We start from the raw sequence: 13,316 nt of genomic DNA, 5'->3' as shown, positions 1-13,316 counted from the left end.
TCTTTCTTTCTTTCTTTCTTTCTTTCTTTCTTTCTTTCTTTCTTTCTTTCTTTCTTTCTTTCTTTCTTTCTTTCTTTCTTTCTTTCTTTCTTTCTTTCTTTCTTTCTTTCTTTCTTTCTTTCTTTCTTTCTTTCTCTTTTGCCCCCAGCAGGGGTTACTTTGGCTATCCTAAAGAAGAGCTGACTTACATAACCCATTCTTTTATATTATCTATAGCTAATTACTTACCCACCCTGTCTTCCAGACTTCTCTATTTCTGCCAGACACTACCATGGTTCCAGTCTCCCAGTTTCAACAATTTATCTCAAACCCCAATTACTTCTATTTGTCTTTCAGTCATTTTACGTATTCCGGCACTTTTCATGACACCATTTGGGAGATTCTTGGCAAATATATTGGAGTGTTTGGCCATTTCCTTTTCCAGCTCAGTCTCAGTTTCTTCATTTGAAGAGTTGGACATAACTGAAATGACTGAACAATCTTCAACAGTTTTGTAGGTGAGGACTGAAGCAAATAGTATTAAGTGACTTGCCCAGGCTCACATAGCTAGTAAATATCTGAGCTCAAGAAGAATCTTTCTGACTCCAGACCCAATACTCTATCCATTGTACCATCTAGCTGGTCAAATCACTTGTTGCTTTAATTATTTTTACAGTCTCCTAATTGGCCTCCTGCCTCAAGACTCTCAGTACTCTAGACTATCCAACTGCTGCTGAGCAATTTCCCTTAAACTCAGATATATCCATGGTTGTTACTTCCCTATTCACTATGGCCAGCGGCTCACTAATGCCTTTAAGATTAAATAAAAACATTTAGAGATCCTTACAAGCTGGCTTCTACCTACTTTTCCAACCTTTGTATATATTCCTCCCCTTCATATGATATGAAACAACCAGTCTCCCCATTCTTCATTCATGGCTCACCACCTTTAATCTCTGTGACTTTGCACTGACTGTTTTAGGTGCCTGAAATATGCTCCCCGCCCTCATCCTGTCTTTTAGGTCACTTCCTTCCAAACAGGTCCAGCACCACCTTTTACACAAAGATTTTCTTGATTTCCCCCCAAGAGCAAACATGCTCCCTCTTTCAAATGCTTCATATTTGTTTTGTAGTTATTTTACTCATGATTCTATACAGAAGTTACCTTCCTTGATAGAATGGAAGATACTTTAAAGGAGAGACTGTTTTCAGGTTATTTATTTTTTTAACCTAAACATTAACTGATGCTTAATAATGCTCATTGGTCGATTACTTAATGCTCACTTCTATACAGCAGGACTCATTGTCCTATTACATTAAACTTGTATATTTGAAAACCAGATCCAAACCTGACTGAGAAAACCTGCACATAAAACAGCCTCACCCACAGCCAAATAAAAGTCCAAGGACTTTAATGTTAACATATCCAGAATTAGGGAAATATTCATGCAGGGATACAAAGAAAATGGCTTTCCAAGAGTATTGATTTCAAATGAAATTATCCTTCCTACCTATGAAAATTGTTAGAAAAGCCTGACAAATGTTCACATTTGTGCTACCAAATTGATGCCAAAGTTTAAGCAATTTGGGTTTAGTTGGAGCCTAAAACCACACACTAATCCCAAGATGCTAACTAATAATTGAGATCTTTTTTGTTCATTCAATTTAATATCTTTTCCTGTTTATTTCACTTCAAACTGCAATTAATTTCTCCTTTGCATTTTCATTTAATTATTCTTCAATTCTAACTAGATAAGATTACTTTATAAGCAGAGGATTTCTAGGGAGACATGTAGGTCAGCTCTAAAATATGTGCTTACTTTTGTAATTTGTAGGCAAGATGAAGAAACAAACAATTTTTCAACATTTTGGCGGCCTCCAAGTATCTTAGATATACCTTTAGGGCTCCAGGGAATATATCATATGTCCTCAAATTCCACTAGAACTTAACAATAGTGAAAGAAACCATATGACTTCTGAGGATATACATTCAAAAACACCAATTGACGGGTGTTCTGGTTACATTAAAATGTGGTTTGGATGTTTATAATGATACTCAGTCACATAAATAAAAATGCCCAGAGCACCTTGTTCCCCCAAATAGCCATGGGGAAATCTTTGATTAGCAATGACTCTGGATTTTGAACATTATATTAGAAGGGGACATAAATTAGGGAGATTATTTCAGCTAGATGGGATAAAAAATGTGAAAGGGTTCTTCACTCCCCTGGCAACAAAGATGGAAAAATATCACATCATTTTAAGTGGCTATGGATTCTGCCTGACTTCCAACAAATAAATTGGGAACAGATGCCTGCCCACGCAATGAAAATGATCTTATTAGGAAATATTTCTTCAAATGAAATCGACGATGACAAAAGGCTTTCTTCAGTGGCCCTGTAGTCAAAAGAAAGGAAAGGGATATTAGATCAGATGGAAAGTCTGCTACAGTCTCCAAATATCAGAAGTAGAGTCTAGCATATGAAGATGCATTTTTTCTGGAATACTTGAAAAAAACCTCATAACCAACAACCCTGTAATTCAAAAGGTCTTTATGGTCGAATTTTTGATGAACACCAAAATGTGGCTGATGAAAAGATTGCAAAAAGGAGGCTGAATTTCAACCTCTTCCTGTGCTGTTGGAGGATTCAGTGTGTTATTCTGGGTTGCCAAAAGCACAGGCACAGAGATACTTGGGATTATAGAAATGCAAGCTGAAAAAGTATAACTAGAACCTCAGGGGGAAATAGACCTAGTCTTTCTTTTAATCAATGTTCCTTAAAATATATAAATATTCAAGTCTTGGCTCACACCTTTTATATATAGCTATTGACCAGATCAGTTAAAGTCAGGCTTTATTGTTTCCTGCCTCCTTAATTCCATGTAACAGAGCTTTTTAAACACAGTTTTCATTTTTATGTCTTTTCGGTGGCCCATCTGGCTTGTGCCCCTCAATATCTAGAAGGTATGACTACTTTTTGTGGTAGGAGAAAGTGATAAAAATCGTTTTAGCATGATAACAAAACAGGACAAAAAATAAAACACAATGTAAATGGCCAGGAAAATGCATTGATATGGTAGTAAATATTGCTTGGAAAATAATTTAGAAAACTTGATCATGGAGGGGAAAGAAATCCAAAAGTTACCACGAGGGGGCAACAGAGGCTGCTATTTCTCCGCTCATTTAACTTTACATACTAGACAGGGTGGGTGGGGTGATAGACACATTTTGCCCAGTTCTTCAAAAAGTTAAAACCCCACAATATGATAAAGAATGGGAAGATAAAGAAAATATTGCCATCTAGTCCTGGGTCAGAGAAGCTATTAATCGTGAAGAAGGATGCTTGCTTTCCTTCTTGTTGTCCTTGGAGAACTTTTGCCAATGCACATCTTCACTTCAGGGCTGTTAACCTGTGTATCTTGGGGATCATTCCCCTCAAGTCAGTAAAGTATTACTACTCATCCTTCCTTTCCCCATTTTGAAAAACAGGAGGAAGAAAAGGTAAGCTTTATGGATGTCCCCTCCTCATTTGAGTGATAGCAATTGATTCTTTGTGTATGTTGAAAGAACAAAGTTAGAACAATGAGTAGGAAACATACTTGCCCTTTCCCCACATAAACATTTTCCCCAGGTTGTTTCATAGTCTTTTGGATTCTGTTAAAATTTCTTTTACTCATGGCATCTCCTCAATAAGAGAAGAGGGGAGGTTATCTGATGAAAGATAAGGATGAGAGTACAAGATATAGTGCCTTAAAATTTTAACCAATAAATAAAATGAGGCCATTTTCCCAAGTATAACAGCATTTATTAATAGGGGCATACTCCATTAATCAATGACAAGTCAATGATGTGCCTCAATTTGCACCAAAGACCCAGAGCTAGAGATGTCAGGGTCTTGTATGCCTAGATGTGTCTTCCTTCATATTGAGCAGAAAATTTCAATTGGTGGATATTTTAATAAAGAAGTGCACTTGGAGTTCTCAGCTCATCTCCCAGTTTTTCATTGTTAGGAAGAGAGGAACTACTCCTCATCTTGACAGGCCCCTTGAACTTCAATATAGCTAGGAAAAATGGATTTCAAATATGGCTGATCTGGCCCTCTATGGCATTTAAGAATTGGAATGCTAACTGCATTATGAAATCCAGTTTCCTCTAGTCATCTTTGTCTAGAAAAAAAAATAAGCTATCTCAATCAGGTTTTTGTTGATTGTTTCCCCCATTGTCATCCTAAATCTTGAAAAGAGGACTAGCAAGGACAAAAAGAGTACATTCCTGGGAAGGCATTGCTAGAGATGTTTTTGTTTGTTTGTTTGTAGGATAAACAAAAAGAAAAATCCTTGCTCAGGTAGATGCATGGGTTGTGAGGGAGAAAGGATGGAAGTAATTACCTTACTCATTTCTGCCCTTGAGGAACTGTCTGATGTTCAGAGGCTGCCATTTGAATAAATGGATGAATTCACATAGAAATATTGGTATTAAATAATACAATACAGCAATAATTTTCCTCAAAGGAGACAAGATTGGATTGGAATATCCATTTCAAAGAATGTTATAGCAAGTCATAGGATTATGTAGAGCTATGAGAAAATTATTTAATTGCTACTCATTTTACAAAGAAGAACCTGTGGTATATAAAGCAAAGTGTTTTGCCCTGGGTCACACAAATGGTGAGTGCCTATGGTAAGATTTGAACTCATTTTCTTGGTTCACAGCTCAATGTTCATTCCCTCCACTGCAATGCCTAGTCCCTCAGAGATAAATAAAATGATTGCCACTCATTGACCCATCTTAAGTTAAATAACATACATTTTTATGGACCCAGTCTGTACAATACTATCTTTGTCCAGCAGTGCTCATCCATTCAGGCTTTAGAAATGGAGGAGAGATTTAGAATATTGACTTAGCAGAGAAGAAAAAAAATTGTAGAACAACAAATTGTCTTCTACCTTTGAATTCCTTGGCTCTGTGTCTTCCCTCTCCTTACATTCAATTTCAACTCTACTGGCTCTTCTGTTTGCAAAACTGCACAAGTATCCTCTCAGATATTCAAATAGATCTGTGATCTTAATGACTTAGATTTTTCCTCTCATAATGCAGATTGAAATTCATCTTTGCCTGCTCTCCCTTTTTGACTCTTGTTCATGTATTCCCACAACTGTCTTACAAGGAAAATATACTAGAGACTTTGGTTTACCTTGACCTTGTGAAGATATAGTGGCTGTATACATGCTATTCTTCACCCTTGCTTCTTTCCCAACCACCTTCATTTTTCATCATGCATTTCCCTAATGAAATCTTTTACTCTTATTATTCATAACTCTTGATTTTTGATTGTTTATATGTTGTGACTTGCTAGCACACATCATGTTCCTTTCCATTGCCATCTGTATGACATTGATCTTCTTGAATCTTAATTATTTTTAAAAAATACTTTATCTTTGCCAAGTCATCCCATCAACCTATCATTTTTTCTCTCTCTGTAATTCACAACCCAACTCCAGAGTTTTCTAGGATATTCTTCCCTGCCTGAACCATAGCTCATTTTTACCTTGAGTATCTCCCTTCCACTTCAGATGTTTGAAAGCCAGGAAAAGGCAATAATGTTCACCTGTCCCTTAAAGTCTTTCTACCTCCTGTCTTTCATTATAAATGTCTTTAATTAATGTTCTTGTTACATATGGATGATACTACTTATTTTGGTTCCCTCCACATCCAGAATTTTATGAGGGTAAGTTACCTCAATGGTAACCCAAATCATAAGTTTAGTCATTCTTCTCTTTCATCATTCCAGCCTCACAACCTCAGGCTATATTAAGTCACTCCACAAAACTCTTTTCTTTTGGTTCCACTGGAAGCTTCCCTCATTGCTTCAGGTCACTGTTTATAGCCACCAAATTGAAATTGTCTGTGTTTTCAATAATGTGTATTCTTGCGCATATAAAGACAATTTTCAGTACACTGACCATTGTTTATTTTCCTCATGAATATTTAAAGCAACTAGTCAATATTTTACTAATTGGTCATTAGCACAATAGTAGTAAATAATAATAGAGCTATTAGTTTACCTAGTGCCTTAAGACTGGCAAAGTGCTTACATATATTATCAAATTAGAAGAAAAATGCCCAATAAATTTAACATTGCAACTTCTCTTTGTATAGATAGCTGAAACTCTGATTACAGTTACAGTAAGTGACAACTTGATTAATAACCTAAAGAATTTAGCCCAAAATGCCAAATGAGGTATGAAAAGGCAGAGAAATCCAAAGAAATCATTTGAGTAAAGGAAATGTTATCTGTAAATGTAAAGATCTTTTGATTTTTCACCTTGCTTTTTAGTTGTCAAAAATATTTGTTCTTTCAAGTGGTAAATTTATATACAAAAACTAAGTGACAAGAAGAAAATAAATACCTTTTGTAATAAAACCTTGTCACCCAACAGTGTTGATTTTGAAGCACTTTCAAGGGGGACAAGGTCATTAAAGGAATTATTAATATTTTATCATATGGAAATCCATGTCTATCCCTGAAAAAAGTTTATTTAGAAATCCCTTAATGTTTAAATGAATACCTAATAACTTAAAGGTAGATTCATCAAAAGGAAAACATTGGTCTTAGAATAAAACATTGCAGATATAAGGTCTTGCCGTAGGAAATCATTCTCTCTAAAAAAAAAAATCAAAGTTAATAGAATCAACCAAGATTATTGGTCTTGAGGGAATAGGACATCAAAAATCACATTTGAAACAGTGAGTCTGTGGTGACAGTGGAAGGTCAGAGAAAAATAATATGATACTTTTGATAATCACTATATGAACCAGGAGCCCAAGTACTGCAGTAATGGGAACTGAAATCCTAAATTCAGATTTCCATCTTCAACATCTGTCTAACCTTGGGCAAGTCACTTACTGCCCTGAGCTTCAATCTCTTTGTCTGTAAAATGAAGAGGTTGGAATATCTATAATCTGAAGTCCTTGTATTATCCTCTCTAATTGGAATGTAAGGTCCTTAAGAACAGGAACGGTCTTATTTTTCTATTTGTATTCTAGCATTAAGTATAGTGCTTAGCACATAGTAAGTGCTATTTTCATTTACTGGTTCTTTCCCAACTTTATAAACCCAAATAAAGTGGTTTCTTTTAATATACTCTAGGTTGTAAGGAATATGTTTCTCCCAAATGATTTCACAGTATCATAGAACCTCAGTTGGAAGGGACTTAAGACCTTGTCTGGTCCACTCTGTACATGGAAAATATTTTTTTTACACTATCAAGAGAAAGTGACCAACCATTTGTTTAAACTCCAGTGATTGGGAGTCATTCTAAAGAACTCCATTCCCATCTTGGAAGGTCAAATTATTAGGAAGTCTTTTCTGCTCTCCCACCAATAGCCTCCATGCAGCTTTTCATTGATCCTCCTAGCTATGATCTGGGGATCCAAACAAACAAACAAAAAGAAGCCTGATGTCTCTGTTCTAACAGTACCTCAAATACTCCAAGAGAGTAATCCCTTCATCTCTGAGCCATCTCTTCTCTAATTTAATAATTGCCATCTCTGTCAACTGATTTTAGTGTGATACAATATCCAGTTCTCTCATCATACTTTGAACATTTGTGAATATGTTTCCTTAAATAGAGTACCACACAATGGATATTCTCAAGACAGGTTCTAGCCAGAGCAGAATACAGTAATATGATTACTTGCTTTGGTTCTGTACATTATGCAACTTTTTTTTAGCTACTCCTATACTCAATTAATAAGATCACCTTACAGTGCACTGAAGTCTAAAACATTTTTAAAATAACACCACCTTATAGTTATGAATTTGAAGTAAGTCAAAAAGTGAAGAAATTTAATGTTCCTCAATAAATCTACTCTTTTTAAGTTGAATATCGACAATGGAAAGAGCTTTGTCTTGAAGTCATAGATCTGGAGTCATATCTTACTTCTTCCACTTACCAAATGAAGCAAATTATTTAACTTCTCAGTTTCCTTATCTGTAGGGATTGGTATTATACAATGTGTTACATATTGTTTTTATTAGCATTCCTTCCATCTCTAAGTTTCTGTTTTTATGGACCTAAGCTCATTGCTCAACACTTTTGGAGGTCCTGACGTTGTCTAACTTGTTAACTATCCTCCCTTCAAATTATGTTGCTAAATACTACTGAAGGAAGCCATACTGTTGAGCTCATTGGTTCTATTGAAAGGCAAAGTAAGTTAGGCTAGGAAAACTGATTCTTCAGAAACCTGTGGTGGTTCTTGGTGATCAGTGCTTTCTTATATAAATTGCAAGAATTTATACATTTAATAGTACCATCTAAAGTTTTTATGAGTTGAAGTCAAGTTCATTGGTATGTAATTTAAAGAATTTACATGTTGGCTTTTTTCTTTAAATTGGGACAAAATTTGCCTGCTAGGCCTGTGGCATCCATCTTATTCTCTACTTTTTCAATGATCACTGACAGTAGTTCAGCAATTATAATTTTAAACTCTTCCAGCATTCTGAGATACGGTTTGTCTAAACATGACCATTTGAACTACTGAAGAATGGCTACCTGCATTCTTTTCATGTCCTTGATTATCTGGCAGTGTGGAGAAGTAATGTTTAGATAGAGTCCTGAACTTGGGATTAAGAAGGTCTGGATCTGAATCCCAAATCTTACATTTTCTGGTTTTGTCATAGGCATGTCTTGAAGTCTTAGTTTTCTCATCTCTAAAATGGACATGAGAATGTCTGTAAAAGCTACCACAAAGGTGGCTGCAAAGCTCAATACCAAAATGTTATTGTGAGTATAAAGGGGCTTGTAAACTTTAAAGACCAACTAGGTGAGGCAGTGTTTAGAGTACTAATTTCTTATGGAGTCTGTAGTCGGGAAGACTCATCAACCTCAGTTCAAATCTGCCTGAGACACTAGCTGTGTAATCCTCAACAAGTTTCTTAATCTCATTTCCTCATCTGTAAAATGAAATGGAGAAAGGAAAGGGCAAGCCCTTCCCTGTGTCTTTGCCAAGAAAACCTTGGATGGGATCATGATGAGTCAGACATGACTGAAATAAACAAATAACATATTTTAAAGAGCTGCATATATGTTGGTTATTATAATCCCCTGGGATTTCAGTATTTTTGGTATATTTGTATCCTTGGCAGTCAAAGTTCAATTAATTTTATTGTTAACTTTTGTTTTATATCAGCTTTATTTATTATGACCTTCATAAGCATCAATAATCATGACTATAGCACCTTGATTTCTGAATATCCCCCTTCTCCTCTGCATCCCCAGGAATGCATCTTTTGCAACAAAGATGAAAAAAGAAAAACATAACAGAGCAATTCAGCACAATTGATGAACATGCCAATCATGTTGACAGTATGTGCAGTAATCCACATCCATGGTCTCTCTTATTTATGGCTAAATTATTTTAAAAGTCATCCTTAAAATAAAGAGTGAAAGGAGGATTAAGCCAGCATTGAGTTGGGGTAAAAGTGTTACAGATGTTTCTTCTTTTTAAATGGAATTCTCTAAGCTGAGCTTAGGTTTAGATTCTCTCTACTCAAGCTTATATGCAAAATAAACTGAAGTTAGTCTGGAATTATTTTTTCTGGTTGAATCTGTAGTGACTTGGTGAGAGGGGTTTCCTTCCTAAATCCTTATTTATCCCTATAATAATATATTTAATGATATAATATTATATGATGAATATATTATATCATATATGATATGTAATAATAATATATTTAATAATATAATATAAAGAATATGTTATAGAGTCAAAAAAAGTATTTATCAAAAAGAAGCAGGGTCCAAACATCATCGGGGAATTTGCTGAAACAAAATAGCTAGGGACCTGGCTATGGTGATTCGGCTACCTAGCAAACCTGAATCTTCCTTGGAAAGGAGCCTGAGTTAAGGCTGCTTTGTTCATATGATAAACTGTCAGTCTCTTTCTTTCTAGTTACCCAAATGTGGATATGATCATATGATATGTCATAAAAAGGAGCTTAATGGTTCAAGGATTATGTTGTAGTGAGAAGAGGACTAGAGCTGAAGTTGGAGGGTTGGCACTGGAATCTTCTGGTGTTGATTAGTCCCTCTGCTTTGGCAAATTGTTTAACTTCTTTAAGCCTCAATTTCCTTAGGTATAAATTAAGAATAATATTTATACTTCCTGCCTCATAAGATAGTTTCAAGAATAATACTTTGTAAATATTAAATGGGAGTGATTATAAGATATTCCTTGATAATGGGAAATTAAGATATATAAAAACTATAACTCAAAACAATTACCTCAGGGATGCAGCTTTGACAATAGACTTGAGGATTTTTATCTCTCTTCAACTTCATATGGTGCTTGACAGTTCCAAATTGGGAATTAATATTTCCCATGAATCTAGAGTAGAGGATTTAATAGAGTATCATGTGTGAGATAAGGATTTCAAGATATGGTAGATTAGTGATAGGAACCAACCTTCTTTTTTTTTTTAAATAAACATTATTTTATTTGGTCATTTCCAAACATTATTCATTGGAAACAAAAATCATTTTCTTTTCCTCCCAACACCTCTCCCATACCTGACACATGATTCCACTGGGTATCACATGTGCTCTTGACTCAAACCCATTTCAATATTGTTGGTATTTGCACTAGAGTGTTCATTTAGAGTCTCTCCTCAGTCATATCCCCTCAACCCCTGTAATCAAGCAGTTGCTTTTCTTCAGTGTTTTTACTCTCACAGTTTATCCTCTGCTTGTGGATAGTGTTTTTTAGATCCCTGCAGATTGTTCAGGGACCCTAATGGAGAAGTCCATTACCATCTATTGTACCAGAGTGTATAAGTCTCTGTATATAATGATTTCCTGGTTCTGCTCCTTTTGTTCTACATCACTTCCTGGAGGTGGTTCGAGACTCCATGGAATTCCTCCACTTTGTTATTCCTTTGAGCACAATAGTATTCCATCACCAACATATACCACAATTTGTTCAGCCATTCCCCAATTGAAGGGCATCCCCTCATTTTCCAATTTTTGGCCACCACAAAGAGTGCAGCTATGAATATTCTTGTACAAGTCTTTTTCCTTATTATCTCTTTGGGGTACAAGCCCAGTAGTGTTATGGCTAGATCAAAGGGCAGACAGTCTTTTATCACCCTTTGGGCATAGTTCCAAATTGCCCTCCAGAATGGTTGGATCAATTCACAACACCACCAGCAATGAATTAGTGTCCCTACCTTGCTGCATCCCCTCCAACATTCATTACTTTCCATAGCTGTCAGGATAGCCAATCTGCTGGGTGTGAGGTGATACCTCACAGTTATTTTGATTTGCATCACTTTGATTATAAGAGATGTAGAGGCCTTTTTCATGTGATTATTAATAGTTTTGGTTTCTTTGGCTGAGAACTGCCTGTTCATGTCCCTTGCCCATTTATCAATTGGAGAATGGCTTGATTTTTTGTACAATTGATTTAGCTTTTTGTAAATTTGAGTAATTAAACCTTTGTCAGAGGTTTTTGTGAAGATTGCTTCCCAATTTGTTGCTTTCCTTCTGATTTTAGTTACACTGGTTTTGTTTGTACAAAAAACTTTTTAATTTGAAGTATTCCAAATTATTTATTTTGTATTTTGTGACTCTATCTAAGTCTTGCTTGGTTTTAAAATCTTTCCCTGCCCAAAGGTCTGACATGTATACTATTCTGTGTTCACCTAATTTTCTTATAGTTTCCTTCTTTATGTTCAAGTCATTCACCCATTTTGAATTTATCTTGGTGTAGGGTGTGAGGTGTTGATCTAAACCTAATCTCTCCCACACTGTCTTCCAATTTTCCCAGCAGTTTTTATGAAATAGTGAATTTTTTCCCAAAAGCTGGGTTCTCTGAGTTTGTCATATACTGTCCTGCTGAGGTCACTTACCCCGAGTCTATTCCACTGATCCTCCTTTCTGTCTCTTAGCCAGTACCAAATTGTTTTGATGACCATTGCTTTATAATATAGTCTGAGATCTGGGACAGCAAGGCCCCCATCATATGTGTTTTTTTTTTCATTATTTCCCTGGATATCCTTGATCTTTTGTTATTCCAAATGAATTTTGTTATGGTTTTTTCTAAATCAGTAAAGAAATATTTTGGGAGTTCAATGGGTATGGCACTAAATAGATAAATAAGTTTGGGTAGGATGGTCATTTTTATTATATTGGCTCGTCCTATCCATGAGCAGTTAATGTTTTTTCCAATTGTTCAAGTCTAGTTTAAGTTGTGTGGAGAGTGTTTTGTAGTTGTGTTCATATAGTTCCTGTGTTTGTCTCTGGAGATAGATTCCTAGATATTTTATTTTGTCTAAAGTGATTTTGAATGGGATTTCTCTTTCTAGTTTTTGCTGCTGAGCTGTGTTGGAGATATATAGAAAAGCTGATGACTTATGTGGGTTTATTTTGTATCCTGCAACTTTGCTAAAGTTGTTGATTATTTCAATTAGCTTTTTGGTTGAATCTCTAGGATTCTTTAAGTAGACCATCATGTCATCTGCAAAGAGTGATAACTTGGACTCCTCCTTGCCTATTTTGATGCCTTCAATTTCTTTTTCTTCTCTCATTGCTTCTGCTAGTGTTTCTAGTACAATGTTGAATAATAGAGGTGATCATGGGCATCCTTGTTTCACTCCTGATCTTATTGGGAATATATCTAGTTTATCCCCTTTGCAGATGATATTAGTTGATGTTTTTAGATATATACTGTATGTTATTTTTTAAAAAATACCCTTCTATTCCTATGCTTTCTAGTGTTTTTAATAGGAATGGGTGTTTTATTTTATCAAAGGCTTTTTCTGCATCTATTGAAATATTCATGTGATTTTTGTTGGTTTGCTTGTTGATGTGGTTAATTACGTGGGTGGTTTTCCTAATATTGAGCCAGCCCTGCATCCCTGGTATAAATCCTACTTGATCATGGAGAATGACTCTTCTGATCACTTGCTGGAGTCTTTTTCCTAGTATCCTATTTAAGATTTTTGCATCTATATTCATTAGGGAGATTGGTCTATAGTTTTCTTTCTCTGTTTTTGACCTGCCTGGTTTTGGAATCAGTACCATGTTTGTGTCATGACAGGAATTTGGTAGAACTCCCTCTTTGCTTATTATGTCAAATAGTTTGTATAGTATTGGGGTTAGCTGTTCTTTGAATGTCTGATAGAATTCACTGGTGAATCCATCATGCCCTGGGGATTTTTTGTTAGGGAGTTCTTTGATGGCCTGTTGGATTTCTTTTTCTGTTATGGGATTATTTAAGAAATCTATTTCTTCTGTTAGTCTAGGCAATTTATATTTTTGTAAATATTCATCCATAT

At 35.4% G+C, this 13,316-nt stretch overlaps 1 long non-coding RNA gene across 1 annotated transcript; it reads right to left on the bottom strand.

Annotated features, from left to right (window-relative positions):
- Nucleotides 1-1,087: 1,087 nt before the first annotated feature.
- On the bottom strand, nucleotides 1,088-10,833 carry LOC103094489 (uncharacterized). Its single transcript, XR_471512.2, has 3 exons — nucleotides 10,552-10,833; nucleotides 10,267-10,369; nucleotides 1,088-2,376 (listed from the first exon to the last, which is right to left on the bottom strand). It is a non-coding gene; the product is annotated as an uncharacterized LOC103094489 (long non-coding RNA).
- Between the last annotated feature and the right edge of the window lie 2,483 nt (nucleotides 10,834-13,316).

The sequence above is a fragment of the Monodelphis domestica genome, chromosome 8, assembly GCF_027887165.1.
Source record: "Monodelphis domestica isolate mMonDom1 chromosome 8, mMonDom1.pri, whole genome shotgun sequence".
NCBI classification, from domain to species: Eukaryota; Metazoa; Chordata; class Mammalia; order Didelphimorphia; family Didelphidae; genus Monodelphis; species Monodelphis domestica.
This window is presented reverse-complemented; position numbering and strand designations above follow the sequence as displayed.